The 19,235-nt window shown below is 33.6% G+C and overlaps 1 protein-coding gene across 3 annotated transcripts in view; it reads right to left on the reverse strand.

Annotated features, from left to right (window-relative positions):
- Positions 1–19,235, reverse strand: part of Nolo (no long nerve cord) — a 177,484-nt gene that overhangs the window by 104,829 nt on the left and 53,420 nt on the right. Inside the window, exon 1 of one of the 3 annotated variants that reach the window (XM_070309013.1) lies at positions 18,435–18,474. The exons of the other annotated variants lie outside the window; for them this stretch is intronic. The gene's annotated coding sequence lies outside the window, so the exon portion shown is untranslated. Of the gene's footprint in view, positions 1–18,434; positions 18,475–19,235 lie in introns of those variants that run through there. 3 annotated transcript variants of the gene reach the window in all.

The raw sequence follows: 19,235 nt of genomic DNA on the forward strand, positions 1-19,235 counted from the left end.
TATGACAAAATTTTATTATAGATATTTTATATTAATATAATACTATAATTAGAGAGAAACAAACATTTAATCATCTCTGTATATTGCATTTTCTAATTAAAAATATACAGAATAAATTGCAAAATAAACATGGAACATAAAGAACTAACAAGCTAATGTCCGCTTATGATAACAAGAGGATATATTTTATACAAATTATAACAAATGAAAAGAAGAGAGTGAAATCTGCGATGCGTAAAAAACAATGCGTAACAATGTTTTTTATTAACTTGCTTTTTAACAAGTTTCGCGATATAATTAATAAGATCATTAAATAGGATTGATAAAAAATAATAATTCTACAAATTCATAGAAAAGCGGCTAATATTCGATAATAATGACTTCAAAATTCATAATTTCAAATCATGAATAATCTTTAATGCGTTATAATAATAATATTGCGGGCATTATCCAAATCCATTAATAATATTTATTATAATTTTGTAAATAATATATTGCGTAATCCGTTATATTAAAATTATCAGATAAAATATATATCCATTAGTATAAGCAATTGCAATATTTAATGATATGCTAAAGACAAAGTACTCTAACATCGATCTTTACGTGGTAATCTACTGTGATAATCGCAAATGTTATGAGATTAATAATTACGTTCAATAATATCGATTATCACAAAAAATCGAAATATATCTATATTAAATACTCTCCATTTATTATTTCTCGTAATTTTTAAATATGAATAAAATCACAATCGTTTGTTATTAAGTTTAATTCAAAAATATTAATAATTCTATATAATATTATTAATTGTAAAAGGATACAAGACACGGTGATGTCTATAATTCGCGCGGTAATATCGCAATGATTAATGATAGATTTAATATTTCGCACTCATCAAGCATCGCTCATTATAATTGAAATATTAAGAATTCGATGAAGATATTGCGATGAATAATTAACGTCATATATTAAATTTCAATTATACAAAATTTAGAAACCAAAAATACTGCACGTGTAATAATTGATGCACGATAACTTGCGTTGTTGATTAGTAACGTCTTATGAAATATCATTGGAAATTGATACATTTTAAGAAAACCTCTCACAGAGAGCTATAAGTTTTATTTCACCAAGTTCCAATAATTTCGTATAAAGGGCTTGCTTGCCATTTTTCTATCCCGTCCGGGGGTCCCTGGGTGAGCGTACCGTAACATGAATAAATGTAAGAAACGTACAAATCTTTTCGTGCGGTAGCAACAAATCTTGACGGCGGGCATTCCGCGAGCCTTGCAATAACACTAAAAGTTCCCGCGTTTATGTTAGCATTAACTTTGAGTAATTCGAGAAGTTCTTATCTCGCAGCACGTGCCCCGCACACGCTGTATCGCATCGTACATGGTGCGTAACCAGACGACGCGCGAGAAAGCCGGCTTGCGCAGAGCGTATTGCAAATTAATGTCCCTACCAGGCAAACAAATTTTCACGGCTACGGAAAGAGAGGAAGGGGGAAGTTTCCCGATCTCGCAATTACGTTTCGCGATAATCACGATGGAACTTCCATCGTGCGCTACGATTAAACTGTTCTTACTCGACGTTGGAATTATGCATGCATCTCTGGCGGCGTTAGCCGTCGAAAATTAGTTACGAATCGTTATCGTTCGTCATCATCGTTTCCGCAATTAGTTTAGGATTGAACTTTGACACAGGCCGTTTCAATCTTGGATTTATATCATTGAAATGCTCCTTTTAAAAAAGATTTTTTTTTTCCTACAGAGATTTAATTTTGTGCGAGTTATACTTTATGCTATTTCAAGACTTATCGGAATAAAAAATATAAATGATATATCTCACATTCTTATTTCTACGCTCGTAAAAGAAAATTTAGATAATGGTAAATGTAGAAGGAATGATCAACTCAAGAGAGAAAGAGAGAGAGAGAGAGAGAGAGAAAGAGTGCAATATTTGCGAAACTACAAAAAGCTAAACGCAGCACTCAGATCCCATTCGTGATGACGTTAAATTCGAAAATTAACACTATCCTTTTCCCAAACGCAATTTCATCCATCGATTATTGGTCCCATGCATTAATCAAAACACGACTCTTCTCTTTCTGCCGGACGCGTGCGTGCGATATGTTGAAAACCCAATCGCACGGGTAGTTATTATTATTGGTAAACGATACACTGATCTCGTGCGCCAAAAGAACAACGGATGTAAAATAAATGGACGTGGTAGAGACATCTAAACGAAGCGTCGATGGGACATTTACGATATTGTTAGAATGTGCATCGTGCATGGCGTGTACGCGTTATTTATACAGCATATCGTGTTAATATAATATCTTGGGAACGGGATCATTTCCATCACATATTTTCAATACTCATCAATCCAAGGGATGAAGAATGATATAATCAAGTAACGGATTGCTCGATAAAAAAAATATTTTTCGTTTTTTATGGATTGATGAGTAATTATATATATAATAAATAATAATAATAAATAATAATTAATATCAATATATATGTATATATTAATAAAATATATATTGTCAAATTTTTTTGTTGCGTATTCTTCATGTATGGGATATGAGATATGTAAGAAATTAACAGTATTAATTTCAATTCGATTTGACCATAACATTTAATCGAAGTTGTATAATCAGCGATATATCCTCTGTACAAGACAACATGTAGAAGAAAATGTCACAATTCGATCATTTCAAAGGAAATAAAAAAAGACTGTTATGTCAATTTGAATTTTTCGTATATTTAGTCAAATCCTGATGGTGTTGATTAAACATCAGGGATTGCAAGCGTGAGATAATATTTTCGAGAGAAAAATAAACGTAGGAGCGAATGAAAAACGTGAATTCGTTCACAATATAAAGTTCAACGCCAAAAACCAAATTGATGAAATACCTGTATTTATCAAGAGACAATTCCGAGTTAAGTTTAATACCACTGCATACATAAAATCAATTTTCAGCGTAATCTTTTCAAAGCTGCAACTACTTTTAAAGCGGTTTCAAAGCAAACGTATCTATATGCATCTCTAAACCATTCGATTCATACAGTTATAATTTTCGTGCTTTGACAGGAGTATGTTTTCAAACGTCGCGAATTAAGGATAGTCAGTGCACTATTAATCTTAATTTCCTATAAAATATCTTGTCGAGAGAAAAGAGATAAGAGGGATACATCTGTATTATTTGCAATTTTCGCAGAATTTAAGCTTCGTGATAATTAGTAGTAACAGCATGTGAGCGATTGTAATATCTTTTTCGTGTCGAATTTACAAATGATATCTTCAATTATTCAATGATTGCTATACAACAAATTATTAACAGACAAATGGCCGAATATATAATTCATTTTTTTATATAATTTTTTTTATAAAAAAATTAGTTTTTTTTATGAAATGTAATACATTTTTATATAAATTTAATATATATCTTAAATTATAATATATCTTAAATATCTTAATGTCCTTCATGTTTATATGCAATTAAAATACATTTACAATTTATGTTATATATATATATATATGTGTGTGTGTGTGTGTACAGTTGTAATAAAATAATAAAATAAGTTAGATGAATTTATTACCAATTATTATCGGTATCAATAGACAGTATAAACAACGCGCAATTTTATCATCGTACTTGCAACGAAAGGTTCGCAAAAGTATGCGGCGATTGAAATACTTTACATGCCTTATATATAAAGCTACAGGAAGGGAGATTAATACGGTTTTACCTTCGAAATCACAAAGTATTAATAATGCGATTTATCTTCCAATTGAAATATCCATTTTGTGAAGGGATTATAATATAATTTGAACTAAAACGCGGGAGATGATCCTGGATGATGTTTAGATTATAGAGAGAGATACAGTGTTTCAATATTACAGGCTCTAACCTTCGGCTGAAACGGTCGTCTGTACTTTCATAATCGAAGAGCAAGATATATCGCCGGTTCGTTATAATTAACCTTTAAAATATCTGGAGCAATATTAAAAATATCCAAGAGTTGCACATCACAAATTACGCATATATCAGATTGCCAATGCTGTAATCTCTATGCGTTTGCGGTTGCGTGAGATATTAATAATACAGCTTTCTCGTCTGATTAAAATAAGAAATTTATTCCCACGTACACATAGAGACCATGGAAGAGGAACGAGCGTAATAAACGGAGGTTTATCTTCGGTCTAACTTGTAGGAAAACAATTTTGTGTGGGTGGTGGAATGCTCGACCCTGATTACGATACAAGCATAACGCTACGCTTACATGAATGGATCGTTCGAGCAACGGTTGTCGACCGCAGGTTGAATCGATAAGCCGATTTGAATATAGTCTGTTATGTGTTACACTCGAGCATCGTGTGAGTAATCATCGATCGTATAAAACGTGTTCAATTATTTCCAAATCTGTTAATTTAACGCCACACGCCACATGCATCCATTGGTGGTATTTATAAGCCATTTTACTATTAACAGATTAATAATAATAGCGCGTGAAATTAATTAATAGAATAATAATCTTAAATAACAAAACTCGGTGTTGCGTAAAATGATGATAAAAACTGAGCATTACACTATATCACAATTCTCTCTTTTTTTTTTAATCCGACTCAATTATAATAATTCTGAAATAAATTTTATATAGCTTATTTCATTTTGAACACGCGATAGAATTAAAATTAGCTTTCTAACAATAGAATTCATTGCTCGGTGATCGGTTAAAGAATTTATTCCAAAAAAGGAAAATTACGAAAATAACTTCATGGTTTCAATTCAATTTTGCTTCATCCTCGGAATGACGCCTTCTCCGTATCAACCTAAACACTGTTCTGTCAGCATTTTTCGATAGTACGATCGTTACGATAATCTTTTCGTATCGAGGCCACAGTCCGCCCCGATATTTCGAGGACGACCCTGAACGGCGCGAGCAAGGATAAGCTCTCCGATAACTTCGCTTCCATGGTCAATCCTTTAAAGCGGACGTGCGGAAGTAGGTAGGTAAAGTATCCTCGCCCAATCCGTTCTTCACGATTCTTACTCAAGCGCTATCCGCGAAAATTCCTTCCTTCCCCATTTTCTTCCTCTTATTCCCCCCCCCCCTCTCCCCGCCCGATTGTTACAGCCGCGAGCGCGAGCATTCGGGCGGAATTAAATCCTTCGGATCCTCGCGCTTTGCCGGATACCGGAATAAATCTATCGGTAATCGAGTGACAGATTCCCGATAGTTGGATATTTTTTAATGAATCCTATCGCATTACGGTATGCAATTGAAGTTGCACGGATCTCGCCGACGACATTACATCAGCGTTACACGCTGCCGCCCTCTCGTCGATGGCATCATTTATTTATGTCGTACTCGTATAATGCACGGTTGTGTCAGGTATACGAGGGATAGCGATTGGATCGAAAGGTCTTCAACACGCGGCAGACTCGTTTCCGCGAGTCTATCTATTGACCCAGATGTAACGGACATTGTACGCTGCGTAAACTCTACGTACATAGTTAAATTTCACGATTAATTTAGAGCCGGTCTTTTCTTAGCGGAAATATAATCGGATGCCATCTTTTCGAAATACATAAGATTCTCCGATTTACAGCTACGTGATATTAAAATAAAATCAAAGCAGATTTTTGTACATTGTGACAAAATTTAGCTGACTGTCTTAATTTTAATAATATGTAATACTTTTTTATTGTTGATATGTTTTTTAATATGAGAAGAAAATAATGTCTATTATATGAAAAAGTCAATATTGCAAGAACTCAATTTGTTCTATTTCAGGTCTCATCTCACGCAATCGCCACTCTTTTCAAACTCGATATAATTAATCCAATGACTCGGCGCAACGCCACACTTTTCTTAATGGAACAATTCGATTATCTTTACTGGATCTCGACACTCGAAATCACTTAATTTAGATCAATACATATTTATATTTTCTCACGATTTATTATACATATTATACATTATTATGTATGTACATAATACAATACGGAATAATGGCGTGGCAAACTAGATATCGATGTCTTTCGAGTGTATTGTATTTTCAAGCAACTAATAGCGAAAAACAATGTACAATTAGCATTATGAGACTCCATTTGCGCAACCAAGTGGCTTCTGTCAAAAATAAAATTGCTCAGCGACGCTACGTCGTTCTCTCAAGATAGTTGAGTACTAATTAGTCCTACCTCCTTTCTCGATTTGTTTATTTCGTATGCTCTTTATTGCTGAAGAAAGAAAATTTTATCCGTCATCTGTCAGGTGCATAGAACGTATATTATGCAGAACACGATGCGGGAAACGAGAATGGTCCTTCTCGTGCTAGACAATCGACCATGATGCGAGTCGCGCTACCCGATTGTCGAGACGCGAACAATCTTTTTTGGTCCACTACACATATCATTACGCTTATACATAGCTCGTTCGCGATATATGCAAGGAAAATAGATTTGCATATAAAGTGACTAATTCATCATGTCGGCGAACTGGCCGTCAACTTATTTTTCTAATCGATTTCAGGTCATCGTTCTAGATCATTCATTCTGCATTTGTTCCGCAGACGATTTTCTGAGACGATTAAACCGCTTCGTTTTATATATACATGCTATAACTTTGATAATAACGTTGCACTTCTATTATCAATAAAAGTTCTCCTTCTTTATAGTTGAAAAAGAAGATGTAGAATTGTATATATATATATACACAAATATTTCTCTTTCTGTTATAATACGAAATGTTATATAAATATATATATATTTCATTTGGCTATGTTCGACTTTTATTTATTTTTTTTTAATTGTTGAAAACACGAATTCATACGTCCATTATTACACGGCGTTTGACATCAAAACGAAACGGAAATAAAAATGAACCTTTAAAAACGAGCAATTAATCGTCCTACTTTTTCACTACAGATATCAAATGATCCGCTCGCCCTCCCCGCGTGTTCTTTTAACTGATAAACCGCCGGGTTAACGAATCAGAGGGGAAAAAGAATATAGGAAGATAGAAAGGAAGTACTATGTTAGAACCGACAAGGTATAAAAGTACCGGGATCTAGATGGAAGAGCGGAAAGTGGAAGACGGTAGGAGCATAGCTAGCACAAGAAGAAACAGATCCCCGGCGCCACGACGGCGACTTCCTTCGTACGCTGCCACCAAAAGTCAAACGCGCATTAAACTTTGGCTAGCGTGCCAGTATAACGTCACTACTTTCTCTACATTGGCATTGATCGTTTTACGAAGCAAGTGCAGATTTGATGAATGATTTCGAAGCAACACATATATTTATAAGATATTATATAATATATATTAATCTTCTCAATTACATGAAAAACATTTTTTTTTATTATTATTATTACTAACAAGCAGTTGTATTTTGACATGATTATATTGGGAACGGACAAGAAAAACATCATAATAAAATCCTCTATATTGAATTAATTATACACTCAAATCATATAAAATAAAACTGATTCGTTTTACGATATGTACTATATATATATATTATTTGCGTAATTTTTTACATTTAAATATATAAATGTTTCAATATTATTCGAGACAATATGTCTAAAGTCTTGAAATGTATTACGTGAGGCTAAAATCAATGCTTGTAAATTAACTCATCTTTTATCGTTTTACATTTTACAATTGTTTTTAACGTAAGAAAAAATCGCCAAAACAAGGTATATTTTAATAATTAAATAAATAACTAAATATATAAAAATCAATTGTATATATTTTATATCAATAAATATAGTATAATAAAATTATAAAAAATGTATTTCAAATATATTTAAAAAAATTGATTAATTCTTTAGAAAAATTTTTTATATGATTTCTGGATAATAAAAAAATTGATCAGCCAATGTGGAGGTATTTTTGATATTTTATTATTTTCTGTTACGGTTTCATGACTTTACGCGCGTATCAAATCTGATTTGGGGATTCGCGGAACAGGTGGATTTTATTGGATGGATTCTCCGAATCCGACGAAGAAGAGAACATGTGTAATCATTTATGGCATGTACATCGGTCAAGGGTCGTAATGCTCTTTTGAGGTGTCATGATCCTTGGTGGCTGTGACCCTACCATCGTATGACCACAACGATCTTACCCCCTCGACGACAGTTCGACCGATACGACGCGCAAAGTAATTTCGTGTTTTGCCGCGTATCCCAAACAAGGACAAGAGTCGCAAAACAAAATTTCCCGAAGGACAAGATCTTTCAACTATTTTCGATATAAACAATGAACTGGACATGGCCAAGCATTATTTCTGATAAACTTGTGTTAATAAAATGATGCATATTTCTAAATAAAAATTCATAAGCTATATAATATAAACAGAATATAAAACGACATAAAGATCTCTTTTTAAGCATCTCTTTTTAAGTAATCCTACTAATCGCATCAAAGTCCGTAAAAATAGCGATTACAATATGACATTTATTGAAATATTCACTATTACATAATAATTAAATAAACAAGATTAAAAATTTAATTATATTTATAATTACGTATTAATTTTCGTCTATTGAACAAATTAAAATGTAGAGTCAAATAGAGCCAAGTAAAATATAAAAGACATGCATCTATCAAATAAATATAATCGAATTGTATCAAAAAATATTTTAATATACTTTGACTAAATAAATCAAATTATGTTCAATAAATCGTATCGTTTATATAATATCAATTTTACGCCGAATTTTTGCCACGCGAACACTCTTTCTTAAAATGAAAAGAGAAAAGAATGTAAAGATCAACAATTGTGCGAGACATAGATTTGCGACAAGTGTCATGAGGATAAGAGCGAATTTGAGATCCAATATCCTAGAGACGTTATCACGCGGAACAGTCAGGTGATTGGCGAACGCCTATCAAGAGAGCTATGGAAATTGCGCCCGGTTTGCCCAGCTCGACGTGCGGTTACGTTATAGGGTGTTTCGGTGTCTGGTACCAGAGTGATCGGAGAAGGAGGAATCGATGTTCACGCGTGTTCCGAACCTGACTTACATAGCCGGCGGGATGGACGTTCATGCTATGTATCATGTTAGAGAATATTCGCAATATTCTGACACGAATATCGTGCGAAAATGCCCGATATAGCTCCTCGAAAGTGCTTTCGAGTGCGTCGCGGTTTAAACACGTCGTGGACATAAATACGGGGCCGATAACGAAGACATCGTCAATGATGATAGGTGGCTGTCGCGCGAAATTAAAGCGGTCGTCAATTTCGATACCGCGTCTCGTCGACGAGAGAAAGTTTCCTCGGGAAAATGTCGAGTCTAATTGTAAGCCGACTTGATTCTCGAAAGAAATTATGCGATAATAATGCAGTCGCTAATGTAGCATGAGTGGCAGCTATCGCTCTTTAACACGAATCACGATATCAAGATAAAATTGAAAATAGATTAGAAAAAATTTTTTTTTTAATCAGACATTAAAAGCATTTATAATTTAAAACGGGATTACGAATATATTTTTCTATATATACATTTAAAAATTTAATTCAATTTATTTTGATTTCTTGCAAGATTTATAAAGGATTATATTATTCTTTCAAACTAAAAGTATTTTAATAATAAATTGATTATATTTTAAACACGCGCAATGATTCACGAAACACGAACCCAAGATATGTATTGTATCTTCCTCCGAGCTGTATAATCGTAGAAATAATAAAGCTCTTCGATTGTTATCGAGTTGTCATTCGCTCAGACGAATTGAATAAACAAACGTAATAATATATAAGAACCCTAAGTAATAGTTCTCACAATGACGGGTCGAACTATAATGCATCACATTGTTAACCCTCGCGGAGGCAATATTTGAGTATATATTTACAAATTGAGGAAAATAATGATATAATGTACTTATACTTATATGCACTCTACAATCAAGTCGGTTTTACATAATTAAAAAAAAAAAAAAAAAAAAAAAAAAGTGAGACAATTCTTTCCAATCTGCATTTATTTTTATATCTAAAATTATCCAAAGTTGTAGATCGATTAATTAAAATACGATTATCGTATCACAGGTATTTCAATTGTTTGTGAAACTGTTTCTCGATATTGTTCTATCTCTCTAATCGAATTCATCGCCATCTCTGTTATCATTTGTACTGTGTAGTCGATAGCTACGTGCTTCCAGATATGTATTAATGAAAATCAATTAATATCCCCTCTTGAATGCTTTCCTTATTACAACCTTGCAATAACTCTAATCCGATTTCGATACACCACTCTAGCAACACTCTCGTCAAATGCACGAAAAGTATCAATAACGATTTCTAATGCTATCAAAATATCGCCAATAACGATTTTCATCGCATATATTATTTAAACGTTTCGTTAACCCTCGGGCTATTAAAAGTGAGTCGAAACAGTGCCCAGTGTGTAAAGAGCCACAAAATATTAATATTTTTTTTAGTAAAGAAAAATTATCATTCTAATCGTTGATTAAAAAAATCTGCGAATACACATATAATAAATAGAAATAAAATAAATATTATAAATAAATATTATATATAAATTTGTACTCTCACATTGAGCCCTTTTTAATCTTATATTATAGCGGATCTCACATTTTTTTATTTCTCGTTTTTTGCAACTACGTAATAAATCGGAAGATTCTCGATCGGAAGATAATTACACACAATTTTCGAACTTTGAGCGAATAATCAGTTCGCTCGGCAAATACAGCCGCGTTCACGAAACTACGCGAGCGGAACGTAAGTTCTCAGCTACGAAAGACATAGCGGAAATCTCCTAGTCGCATTATGGGTCCGAGTACTGTCAGTCGCATCTTCCGGCTGCACGCGATTCGACTACGTCTACAATTTCCGGCAGACGTCGCGCGCTCCTTGGCGTCAACACCTCCGTTCGCGTCCCGTGTCTCGTATCTAGCGACGACGACACGTCGTGTGCAAACGGTAGTACGCAATCGTGCTGTATAATCCGTAAAGCGGAATTGACAGGAGATGCTGGCGGTTAGCGTATTTCGGCAACGTTGCTAACAGAGAGAGGGTAAGAGAAGAAAGGGAGACGACTAACGATAACGCTTATAACGATACGCTTCGACTTGTCAGAGTCACGCTTTTCATGCTTCGTTTATCTCGAAATCTCTATGAAATATTCTGCGACCTTTGAATTCAACGATAGATTTTTTAATATTGATTTTTTTATAACTAAAATATCGGAGATACCAATAATTTTTCAGTAATAAACGATTAAAAATAGTTACGTTAAATACGCGATATATAATTGCAACGCGTCAAACAAATCAATAGATGAGAAAGAGAGAATCGACACGGTTTAATCTTGTATAGGTGAAATAAGCTGGAGTACGTGACATATAATCCTTACAACCGTTTATAACTGACCAAACAGTCAAGAGTTAAGCGCGCGATTAACTACAAGCTCAAATCGACAGAAGACGACGTCTGTTAAGAGCAGAACCGGCATTTGATGTCGACGTTGCATTGTACCGGTAATCGATCGATGAATCATTAACATACCGACATATGTCACATCGCTGTAGACGAAAGCTTTGTCTGTTGCTTAATTGAAAATCATCGTTGATCAATGGTACAATAATTGATACTTGCAAGATTGCTAGACTTAAATTAGACTTGATAAGCTCTCGTAGCAACAAATGTACAAGAATGTACGCGAAATGAATAAACAAAGGTGCATTTTTAAACTTTGATGCCATTAATCTCAATTTCAACAAACTGTCATTTCATATGCAACAAATTAATGTACGTCACCACATCATGCGAACTGATACTCATTATTTTAACATGAATATAACGTATGGGAAAAAAAAAAAAAATCACATTTCCAAATGCCAGAAATTATTGAATAAACACTTTTGAATACTTTTAAGCAAAAAAGTAAATGAGCAGATTAGAAAATTGCTCGTTGCATAATTGAAGACTTCAAAGGCAGAGAAACAATCAATTCTGCAAACGCATCGCATTCCTGTAAGAGAAAGTTCGTGTTTTTGGGCAAAGCGTAAAGCGCCAACGCTGTACTCGGCGCATCGCTACTTTTACTGCGATGCAACTTAAAAAGCACGTACCGAGATAATCTAGTCCGTTTCTACGTGCTTGAATTACGAGGTCTTGTCTGCCCTGAGTCTCGCTCGAGTCGTTCAATTTATCGCGAGAAGGAAATCGAGATAGTAATGACGTCGTCGACCGATAATGTACACTATCAGCGACGACTCGTTATTGCATCTCGGATCGGTATCGGAATCCGTCTCGTTGCGTAATATATTATTATGTCGTTTCGTTGCCTCTAATGATGTTTATCTACTCTGATGTTTATATCTGTATTATTTTTATTATAGGGTTTAATTGACGTAAAATGGATTCTGTCAAGTTTTGTCTTGTTTTAATTAATTAAGAAAAATTTTTTAAATTTGTCAAAAAATCAAATTCATGGAATTTCGGTAGAATAGTCGTGATCTTGCGAACTAATAGCGTCTCCTTAATCCTCGTCGCTACTTAGGATATCATCGAGTCACTTTGCTTTATTCAACGTCTTGGTACGAGCTGAACAATAATTGTTTTCCTCTACTCTCGCGAGTGAAACACGGGAAATGCGTGACGCGTCGCGACGTTCGTTCGTTCGTTCGTTCGTTCGTTCCGGTTCTCCCTTCCTGCCTTGCCACGGAGGAGTAATTCTCTCGAGGAAAAGAGACGCTCCGGCGCCAGATTCCGGACAGATATAGTTATATATGGCGGGGTACGGTGTGCGCGCGGGTTGTTCTTCTATAAACTCGCAGGGTGCTCAGCAATCGCGTCGAAGACAAACGGCTGGGAATTTTAACCTCGCGATTATACTACATCTATATCTCGCGGCTGTCCTACATTCCAAGAATATCTCTACGACTCCGAAATGGAAGTGCCGTCTTCGAATCAAAGATTCTGTTTTGCTACGTCAAACAAGCACGGACATTGCCTTAAACGGCACATTCATTCGAATAACAAATAGTTATAGTGCTCAGTTATCATTATCTTTAGAAGTTTCTCTTATCGTCTCTCTTTCTCTCTACTCTTCTCGAAAATTCTCTTCTCTGAAACCTAATACTATTTTATTGCGTAAATCGAAAGATTGGATATGAGTGAATGTCATATATCTAATCATTTTAAATCATATAAGTAAAGATCTAAGATATCGAATTTAACGTATATTTGAGACTCCGTACAAATCTTTATCAATATATATGACAGACATAAAAAGATAATAAAACTCAATATCGGATTGAATTCGCTTACCGATGGCTTATATCGACATATAATAAGCATTTCCGACAATATCATATTTATGCATTCTATGGCAATGTCAGTCGATTTCAAATCGCATCGCACAATGTAAAATAATATTATTTATTAATGTAGATATCGCTAATAACGAACGCTGATGCGATCCGCGAAACAAATATGTCTTCACTTTCATCAATTATGATATCGATAATATATAATAATAACACGTATATTACATAGCAGTTAAATAATAATTTTATGTAGCGCGGAAAAATATAATAATGTCCAAAAATTACTACATTAATTATTCATTGTGTTGATGAATGGATGAAGCAATATTTGCGTCGTTTTAAATTTCGAGAGAGCTCAGCGTATAATTCGAGAGCGAGGCATGCCGTGCATTCCGTGATCATCATAATTCAACGAATGAATTTCACCGAATTTTTTTCAGGCAGCCAACCACGAGCCGCTCGACCAATCTCGGAGTAATTGTCCCGACCTACATCGTCGACAAGGAAACGGGCGCCGGTGCACGAGACCGGCGTGCGGTGCAAAAAAAGGGCGGCAGGAATTATACCGTATGATTAATGGAGCGGATCACGATTTTCTTGGTGTACATCATGTACCGCGGAATCCCCGGGGTGTCGCGGTGACGGAAGAGCAAAACGCGAACGGCATTTCGGGGCGAAAAGGGACACCGAGATCGTCGCACGGCGAAAGACGCGCCTCGTCTCCTCATTTAAATAAGACGGCAGTTAGTTGTGTTTACCTTGTACACAGTAAGAGAGAGAAAGAGAGCCAGAGAGAAAGCTGGACTGAGAGACAAACGATTACAAATCGTCACGATGACAAATCGCCGGCCGTTACTACTCGCGCATTTTTGGCGCGGCTGACTTGCTGGCTGGCTACTTAAAGCCTCATCTACTTCGCTCACATTGTGTCGCCCACACGACGACGACGTGTCCGAACGAACGAAATGAATACGCGAACGCTTTATGATAGATATATTGTTACAATCTTGTAAATTGCGATTAAATTAGACTGACAGAAATTGATTCTTGACGCTATAATTTTAAAGATTTTAGAATCATCTAATCTTAAACAAATTAATCATTTACAGCAACATGAGAAATCATAATAATTAAAGAATTTTGAATATTGTATAATATTGTGTAACAAATCAATATATATGTTGAGAGAAATATTAGAAAATATATCTTTATATTCAAACACCGGGCCTTCCATCGTATTTTCAGCGAGAATCGTTTACAATTTCTCAGGCGCAATTCGTCAGCGTGAAAGCGCAGATAGCCTGATAGATGCGCCACGATATGCAAACGCGAATATTCACGTGGCGTATAGTGGCGCGAACATTTTTCGTCATGTCCACTGATGCTCGTTTCGTTACATTGACATGTACCATTCGCGTAATCCATCGCTCACGATACGTTTAACGGAACGGTTGAACGCATGCACGATACCCGTATATGCTCTCTGTATGCAAAATAGTATAACTCTATTGATATCTCACTCACACAAATATCATATAAGCATTATTGTCATTTTCATCGTGCAATTAAAATCGTAAATTTAAATCATTATCGTTATTATTGTTAATAGTGCCGATATATATTAAAAAATGATTATACGCAACATAATCGTAACTATAAGTATACGCTAAATTATTATTATTTGTATATTTCAACAATTAGTTATCAATATTAACGTCGCAATATATTACTACATGTATATCGCGTTGCACAAATATATGTTGACCGAGATATCGATTAGCTTATTTTCCATTGTTAACGTTATCATTACGGATCTTTCAGTAATATTTATAAATGATGAATGTATCTTACGATTAATTCATTAATCGTGTTAATCTTTTAAATATTCGTCTCTTATTCATTGATAGCCCAAAAACATCACGAAGCGCGAGATATCGACCTCTGGCGAGGTCATGTAACCCCAGGGTAGCCATCGTGGCGCCTAAAAGAGTGTCCCGACGCCAACGGAGTCTAGGATGAAGGCTGCGTTGGTTACATCATCAGATACACGATGCTAACGAAAAACCAACGATGTTCATCTCTGTTCGTTTTTTAAAGCGATTATTATAAATAGAATTTCCATACTTGGCACGACTATGTTGAATATTCAAAGAATATATATATCGATTTTTAAACAGGATTATGTAAATTTAATCGACATGTAACGTAATTTATTATTAATTAAAAGAGTAGCTTCACATACGGAATAAAAATTTAACTTCTTTCTTCTATAATCAAACTGGAAACTTTTTATAATTTTGACTGCCGATATTTAATTTAATGCCTCGATATTTAATATTGTTGAAATATATATTTTTTTGGCAAGAAATTTTAACATTTTAAAAATAATTGAATATATGCGTAAAATAAAAATTGAATATTCGAAAAGCGCAATTGCAAAATTCAAAGTTAAAAAAAGATAACCCTTTTTTATTATTATTATTTTTTTTTTTATTCACATACTTGACATGCAAAAATGTTTCATATAATCACTCAACTACGTGTCGTGGGACTATTTTCTCCAAAAGACAAAGTTTCCTCTAAACTTTGGGTAATCTTAAATGCACGGTCCATCTTATCTCTTGTTTTTCCGACAACGAAGTACGCCCCACGAGGACACGATCGTGATTTACGTTTTGATTTAGGTAGGTACTGGATTAAGGTAGCACATTTGAAGGAACCGTTTTGTCAGATTTATTGGATTTTCTCCCGAAAAAAAAGAAAAAGAAACGGAAACAAAACGAAAAAGAGAATAGAAAAAATCAATATACATGATAAATTCAATAAGTCCTATTTTATCCGACGCATACAATCCAAATTAGGAATTAAAAGATTCAAAATGTTAAGGTAACAAAAAAAGCATTTATTAATTGATAGCGAATCAAAAGCAAGAGATTTTTCTAAAAGAAGACTTTCAGATATAACTTTCAGATAATTATGTTTAACGAGACGCGTCTTGAAAGCTGGATATTTCCAAATATTAAAGCAGCCACCGAACAATTAATAATCTGCAGTTAATCCGGTATCAAAATCAAATATTTAATAATTTATTTTCAGTAACAGAAATATTAGAGTCGCTCAGTAAAACGTCATGTAGAATAATTTAACTAATTGCTAATGATGATCGATATATTATCATTGTAATCGAAACATTTATGAGTCAATTCTTTCATACGTCAAATTAATGAAAAATTTTTCATTTTTAATGCTAAACATAATATTTTACTTTGTTTTATATCACATGCTTTATTATATATACTTTATTGTATATGTATTAGAACAACTTTTGAAGAGAGAGAGAGAGAGAGAGAGAGAGAGAGAGAGAGAGATCTGCATGGAAATCTCAAATATAATGATAAATTAATGAAATTCGCAAATAAATCGGCAAACAAAAATATAGAAAACAGTTCGAAAACTTTGTTACGATGTACAAACCTCGCGGGCAGCTTGAAGTTGAATTGCGTAAATCGTGAAAATTTTCCAGTCTCTATCTCGTTTCTCTCTTTCTCCCTCTCTATTTTTCCTCTCCTCACTTTATCATTCCCTCCTCTGTTGCTACATTTAATTCATCCGAGTTTACGGGAACCACTCGACTGATATCCGTTATTGTTCGCTCAACACTCTTGTTAATGGAATTTCCCTCAAAATTCGAAAACTAATACAATCGACAAATTGAATTTCACTTAACAGTTTACTCTTGCATTCCGTATTATTCTATGATATTTTATCAAATAATGGAAAACTTATTAACATTAAAGTGCGCGAAAACTTTAAGTAAAATAGGTCGAAAGGCATTTAACGAATAATTGACGTTAGAGAGTATACCCGCGAATTTGCTGAAAAGCTTGATTAATCAATAATAAGTTGTTAATTATTTAGGGGAGAACGCGTACATGTAAGTAAATGAGTTATAGGAATGAGAGAAACCACAATGTATGAAATCAATTGTTAGCTTGCTATTGTGATATCAAACGCGTAATAACAGCGTTCACAAACATCTGTAATCTTCTGCGAATAAAATATGAAAACAACATTTTCGCTTTAATCGAACGTGATAACAGTTTTAAAGAGATCGAATAAATCGTCTCAATCATCATTAAAATATTCTGTATCGAATTTTCGCAATCAGATCTTTCATTAACTCTTTATTTTTACATCATTATTTTCCTTTGTTTCCAATTTTAACATGAACAGTTCTCGGATGCTCTTTAAAAAATATTTATATCTAAAGAATGTGGTAACATCTATATTAATGCAAAATGTTATAACTTCTTAAACCGCTTATTTTTATACGGAAATCGATGACAGATAGTTTTCGATGATGAAAACGTTTTTATCCATCTTGCTGTGTAAGCTAAGACAGAAACAGCATCTACAAAGACGACGTCTCCGCAATGGGGTAGCAGATATTGTACCTAGCTTAAGAAAGCATGGCCGACACGTAAATCGAATTCGCTCCGGTCATGATAATTTATCGTTTGCTTTTCGCCTCGCTTCCGACATTTCGCTGAACGCGACGGAAAAGAAGGGACGTCCCTCTTTTTGCCTCCATTAACACTTGTTCTTTGACACATTTAATTAACAATTGTAAATATACGCGTGTAGTACCGCGTAGCTGAAACGCGTTTAGCGAAGTACAAAGCGATAATATTTTATCAATTTCAATTTTGCCGTTTAATATATTCGCGCTTAAAACATAATGAATTTGAACTTGTTCAACGTATCGTCAAATCGTCCAAATAACAGTTTATAAAACATGATTTCAAATGAATAATATACTATTTTTCAAAAGTGTGTCACATGGATGCTTCAACATCAATTTAAAATAGATTTATTTTTTTTATTTTTATTGTAGATGGCATATATGATAACGGTTTGCAACATTCTTAATTCCAGCAATGTAAAAATTTCATTATAAAGATTCTGCAGTAAAATGTTTATTTTATTTAGGAAATTTTGAATCGGTATAATTCTATATAAAGTATGAAATTTTATATCTTTATGTATTATATATACGCGCAGATATAATCTTTAAAAATATATTACTTTCTTCAAGATTAAAATAAAATTAACATAACTTACCAGTACGATGCGCAACAACCAAGTAGTACATACAGTTGATCTGTAAAATATAAATATGTCCAACATATATAAAACAATATCTAAAATAACTAATATTGTAAAAAATAATTATTGATTGAAATTCATTTTTTTTTTATTTAAACAGTCTTTTTTAAACGAAAATTTCTTATTTAAACAAATTACGTACAGATGAAATAAGAATTTTTATAATTATATACTTTTATAAAATATGATAAACAAGAATTTTCGATTCTCATATAAAAAAAAAACAATTTAAATAATTATAAATTTTGAATTTTATTTTGAAATATATTTTCTACATATATATATATATATATATATATATATATATATATATATATATATATACCAATCATTACATGAACATTTTATTAAATAACTTAAGTGTGTGTATATTTCAAAATAAAAAACCTAGAATATTTTATATTATTCAGTGATGTAAAATGTGGATCGTACAACACTACTGTAGAGGCATACAAATGTGAGCAATTACTTAAACAAATAATAAAAAAATTATTTAGTATTTACCTCACAATTGCTCTGTCATTGCCCGATGCCTCCCTAGGCCTGCTCTTCCTCTCTCTCTTTCATAGTATTCACTCGCGGAGAATCACGGTTAATTACGATCGCTCACGCACTAATCAGTACAATATATAACTTTGTACTACACTCCCGATATTAATCACGCGCGCGCGCAACTTGTACTTTTTTTTTTTTTTTTTTTATCACGATACGAGGACAATGTGAAAATTATGTGCTCGCGAGATTAACTTCACGTGC

This window comes from Polyergus mexicanus, unplaced genomic scaffold (assembly GCF_030449975.1).
Source record: "Polyergus mexicanus isolate NDT 795.1 unplaced genomic scaffold, iyPolMexi1.0 SCAF_16, whole genome shotgun sequence".
Lineage (NCBI taxonomy): Eukaryota > Metazoa > Arthropoda > Insecta > Hymenoptera > Formicidae > Polyergus > Polyergus mexicanus.